The 13,764-nt window shown below is 48.7% G+C and overlaps 1 protein-coding gene across 3 annotated transcripts in view; it reads left to right on the forward strand.

Moving 5' to 3' along the window:
• Positions 1-13,764, forward strand: part of LOC144592184 (teneurin-3-like) — a 2,027,615-nt gene that overhangs the window by 1,417,627 nt on the left and 596,224 nt on the right. For 2 of the 3 annotated variants that reach the window (XM_078396656.1, XM_078396657.1), the window contains one exon: positions 10,153-10,261. The gene's annotated coding sequence lies outside the window, so the exon portion shown is untranslated. Of the gene's footprint in view, positions 1-232; positions 249-10,152; positions 10,262-13,764 lie in introns of those variants that run through there. The other variant, XM_078396658.1, reaches the window with a different exon arrangement.

Consider the following 13,764-nt stretch of genomic DNA (forward strand, 5'->3'; position numbering starts at 1 on the left):
GTCTTCCGGCAGCAGGGATTCAGAAATAAGCGATGGAGAATTATGTTGGCGATGATCATTTTGGTTAAAGACCGTTTCAGCTGATAATTTCATCTGAGCAGCTGAGAAAAACATGCCCGGACTGGTATCCGTGAATGTATCAGCATGAGAGTTGTGAGTCTGTGGAATTCTCTGCCGCAGAAGGCAGGGGAGGCCAATTCACTGGATGAATTTAAAAGAGAGTGAGATAGAGCTCCAGGGGAGAGCAGGTACAGTGAAGAAAGCTAATAGCATGATGGCCTTCATAACGAGAGGATTTCAGTATAGGATTAAAGAGATCCTTCTGCAGTTGTATAGGGCCCTGGTAAGACCACATCTGGAGTATGTGGTCAAAATATTCAAAATACCGTTGTACTGCTACAATGACAATAAAGGATATTGTATTGTGCTGTGTACAGTTTTGGTCTCCTAATTTGAGGAAGGACATCCTTGCAATTGAGGCAGTGCAGCGTAGGTTCACGAGATTGATCCCCGGGATGGCGGGACTGTCACATGAGGAAAGATTGAAAAGACTAGGCTTGTATTCACTGGAGTTTGGAAGGATGAGAGGGGATCTTATTGAGACGTATAAAATTATAAAAGGACTGGACAAGTTAGATGCAGGAAAAATGTTCCCAACGTTGGGCGAGTCCAGAACCAGGGGCCACAGTTTTAGAATAAAGGGGAGGCCATTTAAAACTGAGGTGAGAAGGAACTTTTCCACCCAGAGAGTTGTGAATTTGTGGAATTCTCTGCCACAGAGGGCAGTGGAGGCCAATTCACTGGAAGAATTTAAAAGAAAGTTAGATAGAGGTTTAGGGGCTAGTGGAATCAAGGGATATGGGGAGAAGGCAGGCACGGGTTACTGATTGTGGATGATCAGCCATGATCACAATGAATGGCGGTGCTGGCTCGAAGGGCCAAATGGCCTCCTCCTGCACCTATTTTCTATGTTTCTATGTATATATAATTTACAGAAAATTGCAATGAGCATCCAAAGGATGATGTTTGCAGTCATTGCTGCTTCATAGGTTCATATGTTGTAGAAGCAGAATCAGGCCATTCGGCCCATCAAGTCTACTCCATCATTTAATCATGGCTGATCTATCTCTCCCTCCCAACCCTATTCTCCTGCCTTTCCCCCGTAACCCCTGACAACCCGTACTAATCGAAAATCTGAATCAACGTCTGAATAAGGTTCTCGACCCAAAACGTCACCTATCCATGTTTTCCACAGATGCTTTAAGAGGGAGTTAGATGTGGCCCTTGTAGTTAAGAGGGAGTTAGATGTGGCCCTTGTGGCTAACGTTTCTGTCCAAAGTTTTGGAACGTGCTGTAGCTTCCCAACTCAAATACCACCTCTCTACCAATAACCTGTATGAAACTTTCCAATCCGGATTCCGCTCCAACCACTGTACTGAAACTGCGCTCCTCAAAATCACAAACGACATTCTCCTCTCCTCTGACGCTGGCAACCTCAACATCCTCATCCTACTTGATCTCAGCACTGCCTTTGACACCATAAATCACTCCATTCTCCTCACCCGACTTGAAACCTCCTTTAACATCACTGGCACAGCCCTATCCTGGTTCAAATCTTACCTCTCTGACAGGCACCAGTTCATCTCCATTAACAACTGTAAATCCCCCACCGCTCCCCTCCCCAACGTGTCCCCAAGGCTCAGTCCTTGGCCCCCTCCTCTTCATCCTCTACCTGTCCCCCCTTGGTCAATTAATCCGCCGTCATGGTCTCAACTTCCACTGCTTCGCCGATGATATCCAGCTCCTCATCTCCACCAAGTCAATCTCCTCCACCACACACTCTACACTGACAAACTGCATTACTGAAATACAATCTTGGCTTCAATCAAATTTCCTCAAACTCAACTGCAACAAATCTGAAATCATCATCATTGGTCCAAAAACGCTCACCAAATCCACCCAAAACTTCATCCTCAATATTGATGGTCTCCCAGTATCCACCTCACCTCACATCCGGAATCTTGGAATCATCTTTGATCAAACCCTCTCCTTCGACAAACACATCAAACACATCACAAAGACAGCCTTCTTCCACCTCAAAAACATTGCCCGTCTCCGTCCATCCCTCTCCTCCACAGCTGCAGAAACCCTCATCCACGCCTTCATCACCTCCCGTCTGGATTACTGCAACAGCCTCCTCTATGGCGCACCCTCAAAAATCATCAATAAACTTCAATACATTCAAAACTCCGCTGCCCGTCTACTCACCCACACCCCGATCCGTGACCATATCACCCCCATCCTTTACAAACTCCACTGGCTCCCCATCCCCCAGAGAATCCAGTACAAAATCCTCCTCATGACCTACAAAGCCCTCCATAACCTGGCTACATCCTACCTGACTGACCTCCTCCACAGGCACACTCCCACCTGCACCCTCCGCTCTGCTGCTGCCAATCTCCTGTCCCCCCCCATCCGGACCAAACTCAGATCCTGGGGGGACAGGGCTTTCTCCATCGCTGCTCCCACCCTATGGAACTCACTACCCCAAACCGTCAGAGACTCCTCCTCACTCACCACATTCAAAACATCACTGAAGTCTCACCTGTTCAGCACTGCCTTCAACCACTGAAGGTCACCTCACCTTCTGTCTCCTTTCTCTGTTCGTTTACTTATTTATCTATTTATCCACTTCTCTATGTTCTAGAAATCCCTGTAAAGTGTCTTTGAGTGTTTGAAAAGCGTTATATAAATGTAATGCATTATTATATAACATATAACATATAACATATAACAACTACAGCATGGAAACAGGCCTGTCCGGCCCTACCAGTCCACGCCGACCATTCTCCCTGACCTAGTCTCATCTACCTGCACTCAGACCATAACCCTCCAATCCCCTCTTATCCATATACCTATCCAATTTACTCTTAAATAATAAAATCGAGCCAGCCTCCACCACTTCCACCGGAAGCCCATTCCATACAGCCACAACCCTCTGAGTAAAGAAGTTCCCCCTCATGTTACCCCTAAACCTTTGTCCCTCAATTCTGAAGCTATGTCCCCTTGTTGGAATCTTCCCCACTCTCAAAAGCCTACCCACGTCAACTCTGTCCGTCCCTCTCAAAATTTTAAAAACCTCTATCAAGTCCCCCCTCAACCTTCTACGCTCCAAAGAATAAAGACCCAACCTGTTCAACCTCTCTCTGTAGCCTAAGTGCTGAAACCCAGGCAACATTCTAGTAAATCTCCTCTGTACCCTCTCCATTTTGTCGACATCCTTCCTATAATTTGGCGACCAGAACTGCACACCATACTCCAGATTCGGCCTCACCAATGCCCTGTACAATTTCAACATTACATCCCAACTTCTATACTCGATGCTCTGATTTATAAAGGCAAGCATACCAAACGCCTTCTTCACCACCCTATCCACATGAGATTCCACCTTCAGGGAACAATGCACAGTTATTCCCAGATCCCTCTGTTCCATTGCATTCCTCAATTCCCTACCATTTACCCTGTACGTCCTATTTTGATTTGTCCTACCAAAATGCAGCACCTCACACTTATCAGCATTAAACTCCATCTGCCATCTTTCAGCCCACCCTTCCAAAAGGCCCAAGTCTCTCTGTAGACTTTGAAAATCTACCGCATTATCAACTACTCCACCTATCTTAGTATCATCTGCATATTTACTAATCCAATTTGCCACACCATCATCCAGATCATTAATGTAAATGACAAACAACAGTGGACCCAACACAGATCCTTGGGGCACTCCACTAGACACTGGCCTCCAACCTGACATACAATTGTCAACCATTACCCTCTGGTATCTCCCATTCAGCCATTGTTGAATCCATCTTGCAACCTCACTATTAATACCCAACGATTTAACCTTCTTAATCAACCTTCCATGTGGAACCTTGTCAAATGCCTTACTGAAGTCCATATAGACAACATCCACAGCCTTGCCCTTATCAATTTCCCTGGTAACCTCTTCAAAAAATTCAAGAAGATTAGTCAAACATGACCTTCCAGGCACAAATCCATGTTGACTGTTTCTAATCAGGCCTTGATTATCCAAATAATTATATATATTGTCCCTAAGTATCTTTTCCATTAATTTTCCCACCACAGACGTCAAACTAATAGGTCTATAATTGCTAGGTTTACTTTTAGAACCTTTTTTAAACAAAGGCACAATTATTAAAGGGATCAGAGGGTATGGAGAGAAGGCAGGTACAGGTTACTGAGCTGGATGATCAGCCATGGTCATATTGAATGGTGGTGCAGGCTCGAAGGGCCAAATGGCCTACTCCTGCACCTATTTTCTATGTTTCTATGTTTCTATGTTTCTATGCTGCCTGACCCGCTGAGTTACTCCAGCACTCTGTGAAACGTCACCTATCCATGTTCTCCAGAGATGCTGCCTGACACGCTGACCTATGCTATAGAGGTGTACAAAATCATGAGAGGAATAGATCGGGTAGATGCACAGAGTCTCAAGTAGATGCACAGAGTAGGAGAATCAAGAACCAGAGGACATAGGTTTATGGTGAAGGGGAAAAGATTTACTAGGAACCCGACAAGCAACATTTTCACACAGAGGGTGGTGGGTGTATGGAACGAGCTGGCGAAGGAGGTAGTTGAGGCTGGGACTATTGCACCATTTAAGAAACATTTAGACAGGTATATGGATAGGACAGGTTTAGAGAGATGTGGACCAAACGCAGGCAGGTGGGACTAGTGTAGATGGAACATAAACTTCAGTGGACAAGAGCAAACTGAGGAATCTCCAGTTATTTTCCGGCAGAAGGTCCGGAAGCTTGAAAGCGCGCACCACCAGACTCAGGAACAGATTGTTCCCCTCTGTTATCAGGCTTCTGAACGGCCTTTCCATAAAATGGGGCACTGTCCGATTCACCTCTACCCCATTGCGGACATTGGACTTTGTCTGTGGAACTGATGCGCTACAATGCTGAGAACTATATTCTGCACTCTGTATCTTCCCCTTTGCTCCACCTGTTGTACTTGAGTTTGACTTGATTGTTCGGTATTTTCATGCAAAGAAAGAATTTCACCGTACCTCGGCATGCCAACTATCTCACTCCCAAATACGGGACAAGGTGACGTCACCGTCCCGCGCCCCACATGACCTCACCCAGCCAGCGGTCACGTGCTCCCGCTCCACCAATGGCGGCCGCCCGGGCCGGGAGGCGGGTTGCTACGCAACCTCGGTTAGGCGAACACGCTCAGCCCCGCTCCTCGAACACATTCCGTTAGCCTACACTGTCCAGGCCTACAGTGGCACCAGGGCCTACAGTGTCTGGGTCTACAGCGGCCCTTGGGCCTACAGTGTCTGGGCCTACAGTGTCCGGGCCCACATCGACCCCTGGGCCTACAGTGTCTGGGCCTACACTGTCCGGGCCTACAGCGGCCCCTGGGCCTACAGTGTCTGGGCCTACGCTCTCCGGGCCTACAGCGGCCCCTGGGCCTACAGTGTCTGGGCCTACAGTGTCCGGGCCTACACTGTCCGGACCTACAGTGTCCGGGCCTACAGTGTCCGGGCCTACAGTGTCCGGGCCTACACTGTCCGGACCTACAGTGTCCGGGCCTACACTGTCCAGACCTACAGTGTCCAGGCCTACAGTGTCCGGGCCTACAGTGTCCGGGCCTACACTGTCCGGACCTACACTGTCCGGACCTACACTGTCCAGGACTACAGTGCCCCCCGGGCCTAATACGGGACAAGGGCGGTCCCGTACAGGACAAACCAATTTAGCCCAAAATACGGGATGTCCCGGCTAATACGGGACAGTTGGCAACCCTGGTGCCAATAATAAACCTAAACCTAAAATCGCTTCTGAGCAACTAAGTTTGAAGGAGATTTGCGGGGCAAGTTTTTAGCGTGTAGAATGGTGAGGAGCATTGAACGCATTGCCAGTGGTGGTGGTGGAGGAGTCGGGTACGATCGTGCTGCTGACGAGACTTTTAAAGGGCAGCACGGTGGCGCAGCGGCAGAGTTGCTGCCTTACAGCAAATGCAGCGCCGGAGACCCGGGTTCCATCCCGACTACAGATGCTGTCTGTACGGAGTTTGTACGTTCTCCCCGTGACCTGCGTGGGTTTTCTCCGAGATCTTCGGTTTCCTCCCGCACTCCAAAGACGTACAGGTTTGTAGGTTAATTGGCTTGTTGGTATAAATGTAAACATCGTCCCTAGTGGGTATAGGATGGTGTTAATGCGTGCGGGGATCGCTGGTCGGCGCGGACCCGGTGGGCCGAAGGACCTGTTTCCGCGCTGTATCTCTAAACTAAATCGGCCCATGGATATACAGGGAATGAAGGGATAGGAAGGTTTTGGTGTTGATGTATCATGTTCAATTTATTGTCACGTGTACCGAGGTACAGTGAAAAGCTTTTGTGTTGCGTGCTAACCAGTCAGCGGAAAGACAATACATGATTACAATCGAGCCGTCCACAGTGTACAGACTCAGGATAAAGGCGAATAACGTTTAGTGAAAGGTAAAATTGGTTAGAGCAAGGTTAATTGGCTTGGTATAAATGTAAATTGTCCCTAGTGTGTGTCGGGTAGCGTTGGTGTACGGGGATCGCTGGTCGGCGCTGACTCGGAGAACCTGTTTCCGTGTTGTATCTCGAAACTAAACTAACCTAAACTAAACTGCCTTCAGAATGCTTGAATTTATTAGCTAAATGTCAGGGAGATTTTTTGTTTTTTTAAAATAATTTAATTTTGAATAAATCCCTATTTCCACATCCTCTTTTATTCCGATCATTTTCCAGCAGCCTCTCACGTTTGTGCATTAGACAGTCTCGGCTGTCTAACATTCTCTGACTTATGTCGAGAAAATACCATTTTTGTTTCGAACAGGCAGAAAATAATGTTAGTAACAGCACATTAAATGCCATGCCTTTAACCCGCTTGGAATTGGCACCAAACGGATTTCTGAAGGAGTTTCGAAACTTGAAAACAAATAAATTCTTGGGCATGTCTGCACGAGGAGGCAAAGGTAATTGTTTCTTTCCCCTTTAGACTTTATTTTAGACTTCAGAGATAGTCCCTTCGGCCCACCGAGTCCAGCGATCACCCTTGTACATTAACACTATACTACAAACTATGTAGGATAGCAGACACAAAATGCTGGAGTAACTCAGCGGGTCAGGCAGCATCTGTGGAGAACATGGATAGGTGACGTTTCACAGAGTGCTGGAGTAACTCAGCGGGTCAGGCAGCATCTCTGGAGAGAAGGAATGGGTCTGAAGAAGGGTCTTAACCATGAAACATCACCCATTCAGTCTGAAGAAGGGTCTCGACCCGAAACGTCACCCATTCCTTCTCCCCAGAGATGCTGCCTGACCCGCTGAGTTACTCCAGCATTTTGTGTCTACCTTCGATTTAAACCACAGTTTTCGTTCCTATTTGGGATAGTGTTTGATACTCATGAGAGGAATGGATCGGGTAGACACACAGAGTCTCTTGCCCAGAGTTGGGGAATCCAGGACCAGAGGACATAGGTTCAAGGTGAAGGGGAAAAGATTTAATAGGAATCTGCGGGGTAACTTTTTCACACAGAGGGTGGTGGGTGTATGGAACGAGCTGCCAGAGGAGGTAGTTGAGGCTGGGACCATCGCATCGTTTAAGAAACAGTTGGACAGGTACATGGATAGGACAGGTTTGGAGGGATATGAACCAAGCGCAGGCAGGTGGGACTAGTGTAGCTGGGACATTGTTGGCCGGTGTGGGCAGGTTGGGCCGAAGAGCCTGTTTCAACGCTGTATCACTCTATGACTCTATGACTATGACTCTAACTCGGGATTTTTAACGAAGCCATCGCTCAGCCATTCACACCCGTTAACCCGACCATTGATGGCAGAGTAGACTTGATGGGCTGAATGGCCTAATTCTGCTCCTATCACTTATGCCCTTCGGACCCGTTCACACTAGTTCTATGTTTTCCCACTTTTCCCACAGAATAAGGGGTAGGCCATTTAGAACGGGGATGAGGAAAAACTTTTTCAGTCAGAGAGTTGTGAATCTGTGGAATTCTCTGCCTCAGAAGGCAGTGGAGGCCAATTCTCTGAATGCATTCAAGAGAGAGCTAGATAGAGCTCTTAAGGATAGTGGAGTCAGGGGGTATGGGGAGAAGGCAGGAACAGGTTACTGATTGAGAATGATCAGCCATGATCACATTGAATGGCGGTGCTGGCTCGAAGGGCCGAATGGCCTCCTCCTGCACCTATTGTCTATTGTCTATTCTCATCCACTCCTTGCACACTGGGGGCTGTTTTACAGAGGGCCAATTAACCTACAAACCCGCACGTCTTTGGAGCGTGGGAGGAAACCGGAGCACCCGGAGAAAACCCACGCAGGTCACGGGGAGAACGTACAAACTCCGTACAGACAGCGCCCGTAGTCGGGATTGAACCCGGGTCTCTGGCGCTGTGAGGCAGCAACTCTACCGCGGCGCCACCGTGCTGCACCTGGAGTTTATGTTTCATCACAAGTGAGAACTGTAAAGTAGGGAGATGGCGCGGTGGCACAGCTGGTAGAACATCTGCCTCACGGCGCCAGAGAACCGGGTTCCATCCCGACTACGAGTTTGTACGTTCTCCCGTGACCTGCGTGGGTTAATTGGCCCTGTTCTGTAAAATGGCCCCTGGTGTGCAGGGAGTGGATGAGAAAGTGGGACAACACGGAACTGGTGTGAACGGATCATAAGTGATAGGGCATTCGGCCCACCAAGTCAACTCAGCCATCGATGGTCAGGTGAACGGGTGATTGATGGTCAGCACGGACTCAGTGGGCCGAACGGCCAGTTGCCATGCTGTATCTCAAAACTAACCTAAATATAGAGCTAGAGGGAGAGGTTGTGCAGGCTGGGACCTCAGTTTGAAGAAGGGCCTCGACCCGAAACGTCACCCATTCCTTCTCTCCACAGATGCTGCCTGACCCGCTGAGTTACTCCAGCACTCTGTGAAACGTCACCTATCCATGTTCTCCACAGATGCTGCCTGACCCGCTGAGTTACTCCAGCACTCTGTGTTGGAGGATAAGGGGTGATCTTATCGAGGCGTACAAAATCATGAGGGGAATAGGTGGACGCACAGAGTCTCTTGCCCAGAGTAGGGGAATCGAGTACCAGAGGACATAGGTTTAAAGTGAAGGGGAAAAGATTTAATAGGAACCTGACAAGCAACATTTTCACACAATGGGTGGTGGGTGTATGGAACGAGCTGGCGGAGGAAGTAGTTGAGGCAGGGACTATTGCCAAGTTGAAGAAACATTTAGATATAAACCTAAATATAAACTGAATATCTCCGTGAAATGTCTTTAAACTAAACTAAAATAACAGTGATTCCTTAATGTGTTGTGTTTCCAAATTATGCCGTTGATAGAAACAGTGAAACATAGAAAATAGGTGCAGGAGGAGGCCATTTGGCCCTTCGAGCCTGCACGCACCGCCATTCAATGTGATCATTGCTGATCATCCACAATCAGTAACCCGTGCCTGCCTTCTCCCCATATCCCATATCCCTTGATTCCGTTAGCCCCTGGAGCTCTATCAAACTCTCTCTTGAATACATGCAGGGAGTGGATGAGAATGTGGGTTAACACAGGACTCATAAGGTCATAAGTTACAGGAGCAGAATTAGGCCATTCGGCCCATCAAGTCTATTTTGCCATTCAATCGTGGCTGATCTATCTCTCAACCCCATTCTCCTGCCTTCTCCCCTTAACCCCTGACACCCGTATTAATCAAGAATCTATCAATCTCTGCCTTATAAATACCCTCCTCAGCCGCCTGTGTGTGAACGGGCGATGGATGGTCGGCGTGGACCCGATGGGCCGAAGGGCCTGTTTCCAGGCAGCATCTCTGAACGAAAGGGACATGGAATCTAATCATGAAACTGCAAACATCTGTGCCGAGGGTCGGGAGAGGTTGTACAGATTTCCTTCGGCATTGTAAACTCTTTGATGTGAATTTGCGTTTTATAAGTAAAACGAAAGTTAAGCAGTCAATAAAATTCTGAATTATTTGCCTCGACAGCATAAATTATTAACAACACAATATCGCAGAATGGAAAAGTTAGTTGGTCGTTAACTTTAATTTTTAATGCCCCCACAGACAGGCTGAGATTAATCCCTCGGAGCTGTGAAGAAAATGAACTAGTTGGACATCAGAACGCACAGGACTGAAGAGCGGGCAAGACTGCTGGAGAATCTTCTCAAGTCAGGTAAGCTGATTGCTAGACTGTATTGTAAGTATGGTTGCCAACTGGTCCGTATTAGACGGGACATCCCGTATTTTGGGCTCAATTGGTTTGTCCCGTACGGGACCGCCCTTGTCCCGTATTAGGGCCAGGGGGCTCTGTAGGCCCGGACACTGTAGGCCCGGACGCTGTAGGCCCGGACGCTGTAGGCCCGGATGCTGTAGGCCCGGACACTGTAGGTCCGGACACTGTAGGCCCCGACACTGTAGGCCCGGACAGTGTAGGCCCGGACAGTGTAGGCCCGGACACTGTAGGCACAGACACTGTAGGCCCGGGGGCCACTGTAGGCCCGGTCACTGTAGGCCCGGGGGCCACTGTAGGACCAGACTCTGTAGGCCCGGGGGGCGCTGTAGGCCCGGACACTGTAGGCCCGGACACTGTAGGCCCGGGGGCCATTGTAGGCCCGGGAGCCGCTGTAGGCCCAGACACTGAAGGCTAACAGAGTGTGTTCGGGGAGCAGAGCTAAGTGTGTTCGCCGGACGGAGGTTGTGTAGCAACCCAGCTCCCGGCCCGGGCGGCCGCCGTTGGTGGACCGGGAGCATGTGGCCGCTGGCTGGGTGAGGCCACGTGGGGCGTGGGGCGGCGACATCACCCTTTGTCCCATATTTGGGAGTTAGAAAGTTGCCAACCCTAATTCTAAGCTTTCATCAAGAAAAGCCCTGGATAGAGTGTGTGAGGAGAGGATGTTTCCACTAGTGGGAGAGTCTAGGACCAGAGGGCACAGCCTCAGAATTAAAGGACGCTCCTTTAGGAAGGAGATGAGGAGGAATTTCTTCAGCCAGAGGGCGGTGAATCTGTGGAATTCTTTGCCACAGACGGCTGTGGAGGCCAAGTCAGTGGATATTTTTAAGGTAGAGATAGATAGATTCTTGATTAGTATGGAGTTAGTCAGGGATTATGGGGAGAAGGCAGGAGAATGGGGTTAGGAGGGAGAGATAGATCAGCCGCGATTGAATGGTGGAGTAGACTTGATGGGCCGAATGGCCTAATACTGCCCCGACCATTTATGACCGAATGAACATGATAAGTGGTGAATATTCCATCTTCTCAGACGCAGGTAATGAAACAAACACAGGACATTAAACAGTACGTCACAAGAACAACATGGTGTGGCACGGTGGCGCAGCGGTAGAGTTGCTGCCTCACAGCGCCAGAGACCCGGGTTCGACCCTGACTAAGGGTGCTGTCTGTACGGAGCTTGTACGTTCTCCCCGTGACCTGCGTGGGTTTTCTCCGGGTGCTCCGGTTTCCTCCCACACTCCAAAGATGTGCAGGCTTTTGAGGCAGTGCAGCGTAGGTTCACCAGGTTAATCCCCGGGATGGCGGGACTGTCGTATGAGGAAAGATTGGAAAGACTGGGCTTGTATTCACTGGAGTTTAGAAGGATGAGAGGGAATGTTATAAATTATAAATGGACCGGACAAGCTGGAGGCAGGAAAAATGTTCCCAATGTTGGGGGAGTCCAGAACCAGGGGCCACACAGTCTAAGAATAAAGGGGAGGCCATTTAAAACTGAGGTGAGAGGAAACTTTTTCACCCAGAGTTGTGAATTTGTGGAATTCTCTGCCACAGAGGGCAGTGGGGGCCAATTCACTGGATGGATTTAGAAGAGAGTTAGATAGAGCTCTAAGGGCTAGTGGAATCAAGGGATATGGGGAGAAGGCAGGCACAGGTTACTGATTGTGGATGATCAGCCATGATCACAATGAATGGCGGTGCTGGCTCGAAGGGCCGAATGGCCTCCTCCTGCACCTATTGTCTATGTTTCTATGTAAACTGTGCAAAGTGAACTTTGCTCCAGTGAGAAACTGGGCCAACATTCAAGTTCATGAATGGAAACAACAAAATAAATTGCAGTGCTAGCTTTTAATTACACCAGCAGCGGCATCATTACTGAACAGGATGTTAACAGCCAGATCACACTGTCTCTCGTTTTCTCACTTACCTGCTGCCCAGCTCTGTGTAAAGGCAATTACTCGGTACATCTCCACACATTAACTCTTTCCCGGAAAGCTGAAGTCCCACACAATTGCCACCTTTTCATTTAGTTTAGATTGACACAAAATGCTGGAGTAACTCAATGGGTCAGGCAGCATCTCTGGAGAACATGGATAGGTGACGTTTCACAGAGTGCTGGAGTAACTCAGCGGGTCAGGCAGCATCTCTGGAGAGAAGGAATGGGTGACGTTTCGGGTCGAGACCCTTCTTCAGACTGAGGTCCCAGACTGCTCAAACTCTCCCCCTTGCTCAAGCCCTTGATTCCTGCCAACATTCTTGTTGGGCGGCACAGTAGCGCAGCGGTAGAGTTGCTGCTTTACAGCGAATGCAGCACCGGAGACTCAGGTTCGATCCTGACTACGGGTGCTGCACTGTACGGAGTTTGTACGTTCTCCCCGTGACCTGCGTGGGTTTTCTCCGAGATCTTCGGTTTCCTCCCACACTCCAAAGACGTACAGGTTTGTAGGTTAATTGGCTGGGTAAATGTAAAAATTGTCCCTAGTGGGTGTAGGATAGTGTTAATGTACGGGGATCGCTGGGCGGCACGGACTTGGTGGGCCGAAAAGGCCTGTTTCCGGCTGTATATATATGATATGATATGATAAATCGTCTCTGCACCTTTTATAGACAAACAACATCTTTCCTATAACACGGTGACCAAAACTGAACACGGTACTCCAAGGCCCTCACAATGTTTATACTCAATACTCTGACTGATGAAGGCCAAAGTTCTGAAAGCCTTCTTGACCACCCTACCTACTTGTGGAGCCACTTTCATGGAACTAGATACAATACAATACAATATAATACAATACAATATATCTTTATTGTCATTGTACAGGGGTACAACGAGATTGGGAATGTGCCTCCCATACGATGCAATAATTTAATTAGCTCGTCAGTATTCATTTAAACAACCCAATGAAACAAATTAGAACAGTTTTAAAACAGAATAAAGTGCAAGTAGATCTGTGCCGGTTCACTGTGCGATGTGACCATCTGGCTCAGCAGGACCAGTTCATGGCAGCTATGGCCCTGGGGATGAAGCTGTTCCTGAGTCTGGAGGTGCGGGCGTAGAAGGCCTTGTATCGTCTGCCCGATGGTAGAAGTTCGAACAGACTATTGCAGGGGTGTGAAGAGTCTTTGTGGATGCTGGTGGCTTTTCTGAGGCATCGTGTGTTGTAGATGCCCTCCAAGGCTGGTAGCTGTGTTCCGATGGTCCTCTGAGCTCTATGGACTACCCGCTGAAGAGCTTTCCTCTCTGCCTCCGTGCAGCTGAGGTACCACACAGGGATGCCATGCGTTAAGATGCTCTCTATGGTGCAGCGGTAGAAGGTCGTCAGCAGCTGTTGGGGTAGACCAGACTATGCCACGAGCGTTTCTAAACTGAGTTAGAGGGAGAGTTCCAAGGAGAGAGACCTGGACTGAGTGGATGTGGAGAGGATGTTTCCACTAGTGGGAGAGACGAG

Source organism: Rhinoraja longicauda, chromosome 3 (assembly GCF_053455715.1).
Source record: "Rhinoraja longicauda isolate Sanriku21f chromosome 3, sRhiLon1.1, whole genome shotgun sequence".
Taxonomy (NCBI): Eukaryota; Metazoa; Chordata; class Chondrichthyes; order Rajiformes; family Arhynchobatidae; genus Rhinoraja; species Rhinoraja longicauda.